The sequence below is a fragment of the Lycium barbarum genome, chromosome 5 (genome assembly GCF_019175385.1).
Source record: "Lycium barbarum isolate Lr01 chromosome 5, ASM1917538v2, whole genome shotgun sequence".
Lineage (NCBI taxonomy): Eukaryota > Viridiplantae > Streptophyta > Magnoliopsida > Solanales > Solanaceae > Lycium > Lycium barbarum.
Window position 1 is genome coordinate 28,461,914 of NC_083341.1, and position 11,419 is coordinate 28,473,332.

An 11,419-nucleotide genomic window follows, 5' to 3' on the forward strand; every position below is an offset into this window, starting at 1 on the left:
CCTCTAAGAGTATCGATAGTGAAATATGACGGGACAGGGCCCCGCCATACCCCTGGATAAACATACATATATATATATATATATCAAAGATCTGTACCAAAAATCTAGGCTCCGGAACAATGGAGCTCTTTAAGACAGCTGAGTGGAAATCCAAAGCTGGAGGATCACCAAATCGAGTATCTGTACCTGCGGGCATGAAACGCAACCCCCCGGAGAAAGGGGGTCAGTATAGTATGAGATATGTACTGAGTATATAAAGCATGAAATACAATAAAGAGGATCATGACTTAAAATAGAGATCACAGGAGACAGGTATGACATTCAAAATACCAATACACTTGCCTTATGAAATATAGATCATGCATATCAATATCATATATCATACCCGGCCCATTATGGGACTCGGTGAATAAAGTCATCATATGTCATCCTTGGTGCCATAATCACATCATCATATCATCATATCATCACATCATCACATCATCATGTCATCATATATATATATATATATATATACCGTACCCGGCCCTCTAGTGAGGGACTCGGTGAGCAATGCAGTGAAACTGTGCACGAAAACATACTCGGCCCGGGACTCAGTGAAAGATATATTGAGGCATGCACGAGCAGAGTAGTGAGCAACCATATGCAAACTAAGTCATATCTAAGACTCGATAGAATAATCAAAATGAACTATCATTTGAAAATCAAGACGATACTCATATCAAGTACCCTTCGAATGTCACAATGGATTATATCAAAATAGGACTTCTGGAATCATAGACACGTATCAAGACATAATAAGATAAGTTCTGGGAATCAAGAACATTAGCCATCCTAGTGTCTCTAAGAATAGGAGCTTCTTTGGAGTCATATATACGTCATCCGTTTGTTTCATAAAGATCGGGCCAAAAAGAAGGAAGGGTTAGCTTTACATACCTTTAACGCTTATTTAAATGTCCAACGTCTACTTCTCGAGCTCGTAGGTCTAAAATTAAGATAACATAAGCCACAGTTAGATCATCCACATCACTTACTAACCAATCAAAGTACGAATGAAACTTAACGAAATTCGGGCAGCATTTCCCCTGAAAACTAAACAATCCTCGAGATTCCAATTTAGCCAAACATCAATCAAAATACCAACAACAACAACACCAACAATTTCATATCAAACTAGAATTAAATCCATTCTTAAATCACTTCCAAAACAGCCCAATATACATTCGTATACCAATGCTTGTATACACTTCTTTATTTTCGTATATCTATAGTATAACAACAAACACAACAACAACAACAACTACAGCCAATCCCACGATATTCCAGCCCACAAAACAACTCATAACAACCACCAAACAGCCCCAAAATATTGTCACAAAACAGCCACGAAAATCATATAAAAACAGCCCGGTATACGCTTTGTATATGATATCTTCATACACTTTATTCTCCCAAATTCAAGAACAGAAACTTGTCAACAACATCAACAATTATTATACATCACAACTCAGCTAATTCCATCCATTTAACACAACTAAAACAACCCCCGATCCATAAATCTCAACAAAACAACAAACGAATTTATAACACTATTTTCTCCATTCTAATCCGTTAAAATTCTAAATAAACTTATTAATAATGAAAAAGGGACCTTAATATTACCTTAATTATGCAGAAACCACGTCAACACTCTTCTTCTTGGCTGATTTTTAGCTCAAATTGAAGGCAACGCAACGTACAACACTTTTCTCTTCATGAGCTTCGGGATTCGGGGCACAGATTGTGATCAAAATTTGGTTTCTCTCTCTAAAAGCTCTCTTCCCTCTCTCTAGAATTTTCTGGATTTTTCTAGTATGAAGATGAGGAAGATAAGCTGAAAATGTCCCTTAAATAGCAAGGGAAATGGGCCTGACCCGACTTGGAATCGGGTTGGGCCCATTTCACTGCCCAGCTTGACCTTTCTGCCTTAAAATGTCCATAACTCTTTATCCCGATCTCACATACAAGCCCACGACCTATGGTTGGAAAGGTATTTCAATTATCTACAACTTTCATTTTAGGATATTTCCCAAATTCCCAAATAATGATGGGGTTATGGCCTCCCGAAATCAGATCACCCGAAAATGAAACTTAAAAACATCTTTTTGGATGGCTTACACTTGGATTTGGCTCAAGGGTCCTTCTTGAGTTGTGTTTAACTTCACATATATTGTCCATATAACTTATCATATGTCCTTTATAAAAATCCCATCATGTGGGCCCTGTCACGACCCAACCCTGTGGGCCGTGACTAGTGCTCGAATTGGGCACCCGAACACAATCATACATCCGAGTGGCAAACAGATGGCTTATACCGACACAAATATCAAATGCTGCCTCAGATTATATCAAACACATCCAGGTATATAACAGAAGCCGACAAGGCGGTGTTTCAAATTTATAAGATTTCCAAAAAAAATTCGGCAGAGTTTCCTTTGTTTTTCGGACTATCCAAAATAACCTGGTACACAGCAAATACCACAAAGGCCACACAGGGCCAACAGAACAACATATACATGTTCGAGCCGACAAGGCTGCCATAAACATATACAAAATGCATGCCGACGAGGCTGCCACAACGGGTAGAATCATATAAACACAACTGAGCAGAAGTAGGCACACACACCCACAAATAAGTCTACAGACCTCTAAACAGACCAAACGAATCATATGGCGGAACAGGGCCCCGCCGTATCCATGAACGAATATATACAACATAGCGAACAAAAGTGTATACCAAAAGATGTGCTCTGAAGGGAGGGGAGCACTCCAACAGCAAAAGGGGTATCCTACACTGGGGGATCACCGAACTGTGCGTCTGTACCTGCGTTCATGAAACGCAGCCCCCCGAAGAAAGGGGGGTCAGTACGAAATATGTACTGAGTATGCAAAGCAGAATGTACAGAAAGCAAATCTGAGACATAACGAAATGGGAGTATCAAATATAAGTGCAAATCCAATCTTATCAAATTATTTAGTTTCAATATGTAAGTCATGCATAGGGTACAGAAGAATATGGTCGCCCGCCTGTCGATGGCGCCATAACACAGCATAACACCAGAAAGATTTCAAATCTCCATATCCCCGTCACATATCACATCACAACATAACGCCATACACAACATAACACCAAATATAGGTGGAACCCGACCCTCTTTTGCGAGTAGCTCGGTGAACCATAAACACAGCATAACTCCGGAGTATATCGAAATGCGCACGGTAACAGAACCGGCCCGGGACTCGGCGAAGGAATAACAGAATGCACGAGTAGAGTCGTGAGTAGTCATATGCATAAAATCATTGTCATAAATTCAAACCTAAGCAAAATGATCATATTTAAGTTTCGAAATAATAATCATAACAAATTCTTTCAAAAATTTTCCGAATTACATAAAGGAAAGTCGCGGGACCCACGGACGGGTATTGACCCGAGCCGGGCCCGCCTATAGAAAATATATTCATCATATGTCATATAAACCCTTACAAAAATATTAGAGCAATCCGAACCTTCCGGAGGAAGATATGGCATTTATAGTTCGGAATTCTTTAAATCAACTCATTGTGCAAAGTTTGGAAATCAATTTCTTCAAAGGCATAATAGTTCATATTTCATCATATCATACATAGGAGTGCCAAGGAATGTATGTAAAGATCATAGCGAACTCGGATTTTTAATTTAGGATTTCCTTAAGACTAGTAGTCTAGCCTATTTATAACTAAGGCATGCCAAATGAAAGAAGGGTGCTTTACATACCTCGAACGCACTTCCAAGCTAGCCAATCTAAAGCTACTCCAAATTTACGCCTCGGGCTCCCCAAGGTCTACAAAATGTGCCAATGAATATCCAATATTAACCATAGGCATATTAAGAAATTTTTCATTCCAACTAACTCTAAATTCTACAGAAAATTCGGCAGCACTACCCCTGTAAATAGGCCATCCCGAGAATTTATCTCGCTTAAAATCAACAACAACAACCACAATAACCAATCTAGAACCATCAATAATAAATTCGGAAGGCAAAATAACATTAATAGCTCTCTTTTTCATCATTCGACAACTTTCCAAATATTTAATTCAACGGCTCACATTCAAGCCACCACATCGCTCACACATTTAATTATCAACCCGAGTCTTTACCACAATATTCTAGGACATTCTAAACAATTCACAATTTTTCTCCCAATTGGACGAAAACAGCCCGCACAATCTCCCATCAATCATAAGTCATTAAATGTTCATTTCAAGACTAGAATTCATGACGACGACAACTGACATACTAAGCGGTAGTAATGCGATCTTCGACACCTTATAAAACTCACATCCGTCCACAACACACATATATATATATGTTAAGGATTCCTATATATACGAATTTCGTTCAATGCACAAAGTTCTCCATTCTACAACAATTTAACATGATACAAGAATAAATTCATCAATCCAATACCACACAACACACCCCCACTTACACGGCCAACATGCCAAACACACAACCCAACTTCAACATTCTATATTTCATGATTTCTATCCATTTTAGCACACTACAATAGGCATATATGATTCACAATACATAAACAAGATGAAATCTTACCTTTGTTCTTCACTTCCTTCAATAGTTAGGGTTTGCAATTGGGCACAACTAGTGGTTGGATGACCCAAACAACTCTTCCACGCTACTTAGGGACCTCAATATAGTTGATTAACACCAAGGATTTTTTTTTTTTTTTGAGAAGGCTAGAAATGATCTTGTGTTTCTCTCCTCTTAGCCGTGAGGTTGGAGTTGTTGTTCTCCTCCTTCTAAATTTTTATTCTAAGTGTAGAAATGAAGAGAAATGACTTAGAGGTCATATTTTTAAGTTCCCACTAAAATATCTCCATATCCCTATGGTCCACACATGTGTTGGACCAATTAAAATTGGCCACAACATGTGTGGGACCATTTCCAAAGCCACACGGCTAGGGGCCCTATTGTGCAAGATTTTTAATCCCAATTTTATGAATTGTGGTCCCAATTTTCCCTAAGTGTTCAATTCCATCAATTTCATACACAACTTATATCTCAAAATAAAATCAAATGGTCAAAAGTCCCGACTTCAAATCCCGAAATAGTCTTGGCCTTAAATTATCATAGTTCATTCGGGTTGTCCCAATATGTAAAAATACGGGACGTAACAGGCCCCACCTCAACTTACGGTTACGAGGGCTATATATCTTTTAACGTATTATTCCAATCATATTGTACGAATTCCAAATATCATACTCATGCTACTACAGTAGAATTTCATTCTTTATACTTGTGATATTTGCTCTTCCTCAAGCTCACATTAAGCCGTCTGTAGTGTTAGTAACACGAAATTTTCTGGGGTGTAACAAACCCACTTAGCCTTCATACTCTTAGGAAGAATCTTATCATAGGTTAATGGTTAAAAGAAGTGAATAGATGATTCTAAGGTCAAGGATGTTACCTTTGTGAAGAACTAGTGAAAACACTCTCAAAATTGCCTCCCCAAGCTTAGATATATGAAAATGAAATAATGACTTAAGGTTGGGGCTTTTAAAACTTAAAAATAGCAGATTCTTCCCGTTGACCGCTTCGGCAGCCACCGGGCCTCTTCTGCGGCCATCCGGCCTCTTCGGTGGCCACCCGACCGCTTCAGCGGCCACCAGACACCAATTTGTTTTTGTGTCTTCCAAACTTGGAATTATCACTCGGAACCATCCCCAAACCTCCCATACACAAACCAAATATGTAGGCATACATAAAAATGCGCTACGAATGCACTCGTGGTCTCGAAATTCCAATTGGGTATCTTGTTGATCAAGTCAACCCCCGATACCTCAAAACTAACTTTCCAACCCAAGTCCCAAAATGTACCCGAGTGCATTGGGAACCAAACCAAATTTGCATACAAGTTCTAAATGACCATCCAAACCTTTCGGAATTGACAGATTTCCGAAAAAGGTCCGTTTACCCAAAAGTCAACTTTGAGTCAACCATTTTTCGCTTTAAGCCCAATTTTCACAAAAAGTCACCCGAATCAAATCTAAACACCTCGGGAAGAATGTCAACGGTCCTCTCGGGTCAAAAGTGAGCTAACCAAGCTCGAGAAAAGGTCAAAAGTGCCGAAGATGCAATATCGACCAAATGGGTCATTACATCATATACCAATTAAAGAATCGCTCGTCCTCGAGCGACAAGAAAGGGAACAAGGAAGATGCCTGAGCCCGCAATAACTGAGGGTATCTCTAACTCACATCGGGCCTCTCCTAATAGGGAAGATCCTCATCGAACAAACTGAATCCCAAACCAATCACAATCCCTTGAGCATGACCACAGACCTTAGCCCATTCCGAACTGATGAAATACTCTGATTTCGCTAACCTTTCTTTCGCACTTACTAGAGTCGTTTCTCGTACTGCGATTCCTTAGAAACATATGATCACACATACCAAAATTCTAAACCCATAACTTACTCTCACCAGAAAGAATCCTTGATTCATCTGCTATCTCTATGCAATTCCATCAAAACTAATCTTACCAGCAGCCAACTTGGCCAGTTCCAAATCTTCTTAATCCTTCAAATCACAATACAGGAACCATACCATTGAATATCTCGTCGAGCAAACAACCGATCACCTCTCGCACAACATTTCCTCCTCGAGTCTACTAAACTCATTTTAATCCATTATTCTATCCAAGTAACTGTTCTCAGAAAATATCATCAAATCCACTAAGAAATCCTAACAATGTTTGGTAATTCTGTCATACCTCAAACTTGAGCCGAAACACATCAAATCCTTAAGTGTCTTCTTGGAATTATAACCATAGACCATTAAGCTAAATTCGAACCACGCTAACCTTGAATAAATGCACAGCTATTGGATGTCACTGATAGTCGTTAGAACTGACTCCAAAGTTAGAAACCAATCACAGTCATACCACGCATAACAATTCATGTATGTCACCCTCGACTCCACAAGTTGAGTCCTATCTAAGTTATCAACTTAGTACCGAAGATCTATACCTTGCGATTTCAATCTTCACGTTTCTCAACTCTTACCTAATACGCAAATCCAATAGCATTTCGGACTTTTTGACGTAAAACCTCTAGCCTCATATAATACCCCCTTAACCATAGAATGCCCTATTGTAATATCTCGATATGACATATCTAATATTACAACTGCCGCTCTAAATCTTGCGCAATTATTCCCAGGTCCTAATATCCAAAAAAAAAATGCTTACCCAAACTGTCCAGTCAATATTACTCGCAATCATACTAAATTACTGCGAGTAGGGTCCCACCCAAAAATATAACTCTAGCCTCACATGATAGGAACTCCATAGTCCTTTCTCTTAAAGCACTCTAACAGTCTCACTAATATCCTAATGTATCTCACTGAAACGTCCTTGCCCAAATTGCCTCACTCAATTTCCAAAAATGTTATCCCGAACTTAACTCAGTTAACCCCTTTCTGAAGTATCCAAGTTTACTAATCCCTTAGTCAATAAATCCTGTAGCTGCTCCTTAAGCTCCCTCACTCGGCCGGTGCCATCCCATATGACGGAAAAGAAATAAGGCGAGTGCCGGATCCAAGTACACATCATTGCCTATGTTTAGAAGTTAAACCCAATTATGCCAAGTCCCAATTACTCAATCCGAACCCGTATATCGCAAATACATCACAACAGTATCGCCCAAAAGGCCATAACAGAACAATATCCCCGTATCCAATGTTACAAGTAAGATACTAGAATATCGTGATGAAGATATATCACTAGTCACCAATATCTACTATCTCCACATGGCAGCATGTCAATAACAAACAGAACAAGATAAGTCATAACACAACAGGGTGGCTAGCCCCAAATCATACGACAAGGCCTAACCTATAGCATGACAGGCAGACACGTATGAATAGATAGACCTTGGATTAAATAATACAGACACAACTTATGTCGGACAGAAATTGTACCAGAGATAACTGCATCTGAAGCCTCTACTTCGGGTCTACCCGAAAATGCGTAAAATTTACCTCGAACTGATTGCCCTGACTGAGATCCACCTTGAGGACTCTGTGAAGCACCGCGGCCTGACTGAGCACCGCCTCTAGATGAAACAGCACCACAGCCACCAGACAGTGCCAAAGTCCTCGGAGACTGAATATCCGGCCTGGGTCGAGTACACTTTCTAGCAAAGTGGCCAGGCTCTCCACATGCATAACAGATCCTCAAAGGATGAACCTGACGAACAGGAACTGCAGGATCAAACGGAACCACACTACCATCAGGTCGGAGATGAGATCACTCCCGAACATTCTACCTGGAGGGCCCACTAGACGAAGCCTGTAAAGCTGACTCCACGGGACTGCGGGCACAAGGCTGATATGGCCTAGAAGATTGACCGGCGCCCCTCGAGCTAGAACCGCCATAACTCCCAATATGTTGCTGCCTCTTCTCACTACCCCCTCTAAATGCACGGGCCTTAGCGGCCTCGACTAAAGAAGCATGCTCGACGATGGACTAGAAGGAAGCCCCCATGGCCTCCATCTGAAGGCAAGGAATCTGAAGAGGACCGACTAACCCACTAACGAAACGCCTAATCCTGTCAGGCTCAGTTGGGATCAAGAGGGTGGAATAATGGGCTAGATACAAGTGACGAGTCACATAGTACTCCATAGACATACCCCTCTACTCAAGGTGTAAAAACTCATCCCTACGTGCCTCTCTAAAAGACCGCGGCACATGCTTGGCTCGGTAAAACTGAGTCCACGTCATAGGGGGAGGGGGGGGGGGGGGGGGGGCGAGGGGAACCCTCAGGTCTGTAAGTCACAAAATAACACCACCATGTTTTTGCGTCACCGCGAAACTAGTAGGACACATAGTCAACCCCATGGGTCTCCACGATCCCCATCTGATGTAGTATGTCATGCATATCCAGAATAAAGTCATAAGCATCCTCAGAAGAAGTACCCAAAAACCTCGGTGGCTCTAACTTCCTGAATCGCCCAACAAGATCCTGATCTGACGCGTTCATAACAGCGCCCTCCATGGGTCTAATATCATCACCGGGAGTGGGTATCGCATCAATGCGGGGAGCCATAGCTGCAGTGAGGTGTACTACCCGAGTAGGTCCCTGTTAAGGGGTCTGCGCCCCAACTCTGGTCTGTGAACCTCCGCCATGAGTCGTAACCCCAGCTGCCGCCTGCTGGGAATCAAGATGACGTAACATCCTGGCCATAGTGTCATGAATATCCTGATCAGAAGTAACCTCAAGCTGTGTCCATGCTGGAGCCACCTCATCAGGCTTAGGAGACAGAGATCTCTCGCGCCGTTGTCCTACCGCAGAAGCACTGCCCCTGGCTGGGGCAGCCCCGCGGCCTCTAACTCTGTCGAGCCTTATGGCTATCGCTCGTCCTCTAGTGCCAGCCGCGACTGCAGGCCCTAGCACCTGACCTAGGGCTGTAGTAGCTCGAGTCCTCATCATCTATGAGAGGAGAGATAAGAGTCAGATACCATCATTCCAGATACCAATTAGAATAAAGTAGCACGAGAGGAATGAAAGAAAGTGAGATTTCCTAAATGCCCTGTAGCGTCTCGCAGATAAATACGGAGCTCATCGTACTGATCCATGAGACTCTACTACACACGCTCTTGTATTGTAGATTGGGTAACCTAGGGCTCTGATACCAACTTGTCACGGCCCAATTTCACTAAGTCGTGCGAGCACCTACCTATTCCACCTCGATAGGTGAACCCTGAATTCAACATTCACAAACCCAGTATATATATAACGAAAGAAAATAAAGCAATGAAGCCTGTCATTTGAATATATAATAAATGCGGAAGTAATCATAAACCACCCCAGTATCTGGTCTGGTCATACAAGAGCACTAACTAAATACTACAATTCTGAAGATGAAAAAGTCTCATAATACAATTGTCTCAAAATAAGAGTAAGACAAGTAAGTAAGGAAAAGAATATCCAAGCAACGGTCGTCATCGTGCGCATCCTGGAATGACTCTACAGCAGCCTCGCCAATCAGCTGTGAGAAAAAAACGTGAACCTATCTAATACTCTGCATCCATAAAAGAATACAACAAGCCTAGGTCAGTACAAAATAACGGTACTAGTAGGTATCATAGGCCGACTAAGACTGGTTGACATATATAAAGATAATAAGGTAAAAGCAGACAAGTAAACGATAGAGTACATGTTATGCTTTTCCACGTAATCACCGTTCATATCCAACCTTATGTTATAGCAACTAATCTCAATTGTCCCAACTATTCACATATATCAAACAAGTCAACTAGCACGATCAAACCAATGTAGTCTAACTCATAAACAGCCAAGAAGTAATACCAACACCATAACAATGTCAGAATCAACCAAGAAGTTGTCACGACCCAGCCCCATGGGCCGTGACTAGTGCCCGAGCTGGACACCTATACACACCAACTTACCAAATCGTTATATCCATAATTTATTCATATCCAACATATATTAATCAATTCAAATATTAAGGGCGGATGTTATCTTAAACGGTCGCATATTTCAAACACATCACCCAAAGCGTATGCATAAGTATATATATATATATATATATATATATATATATATATATATACAAGCCGTTAAGGCTGTCATGGCAAATAGTACCGCTTAGACGCAAACCACCGACATAACAGAACGATGACGACCCATGACCCACATATATGTCTACAGGCCTCTAACAAACATAACAGAACCATATGACGGGACGGGCCCCGTCGTACCCCTGAAATAGTCATATATACATAAATATGTACAACAGCAAGATCTGTACCAAAAGTGTGGGCTCCGGAACGAGGGAGCACTTCAACACATCAAGATGGATGTCCTAAGCTGGCGGACCACTCACACGCGCGTCTGTACCTTCGGGCATGAAACGCAGCCCACGAAGAAAGGGGGTCAGTACAGAATATGTACTGAGTATGTAAGGCATGGAATACAGAAAAAAATAGAAACATAACTGGAACAATGGTACGAAAGTAAGTGCATTAGTCAGAACGCCAAGGTGTTTTAATTTCCGAACGTAAATCATGCTTACTAATGTCATATGTCAGAAAAGTACCAAAATACTTACTTTCCAAGCACAGATCATACGTGCCGACATCATATGCCATCATATACGTATACATATAACCGATCCATATGTAATTTGATAATGCCGAGGAACGTACGGCCCGATCCATATATAACATATTAGTGCCGAGGAACGTACGGCCCGATCCATATACATATATAACATATACTGCCGAGGAACGTTCGGCCCGATCCATATACATATATAACATATACTGCCGAGGAACGTTCGGCCCGATCCATATACA

At 41.3% G+C, this 11,419-nt stretch overlaps 1 long non-coding RNA gene across 1 annotated transcript; it reads right to left on the reverse strand.

Annotated features, from left to right (window-relative positions):
* Nucleotides 1-2,515: 2,515 nt before the first annotated feature.
* LOC132642422 (uncharacterized) lies at nt 2,516-5,065 on the reverse strand. The gene is made up of 3 exons (XR_009583148.1): nt 4,634-5,065; nt 3,794-3,860; nt 2,516-2,863 (listed from the first exon to the last, which is right to left on the reverse strand). It is a non-coding gene; the product is annotated as an uncharacterized LOC132642422 (long non-coding RNA).
* Nucleotides 5,066-11,419: the final 6,354 nt, after the last annotated feature.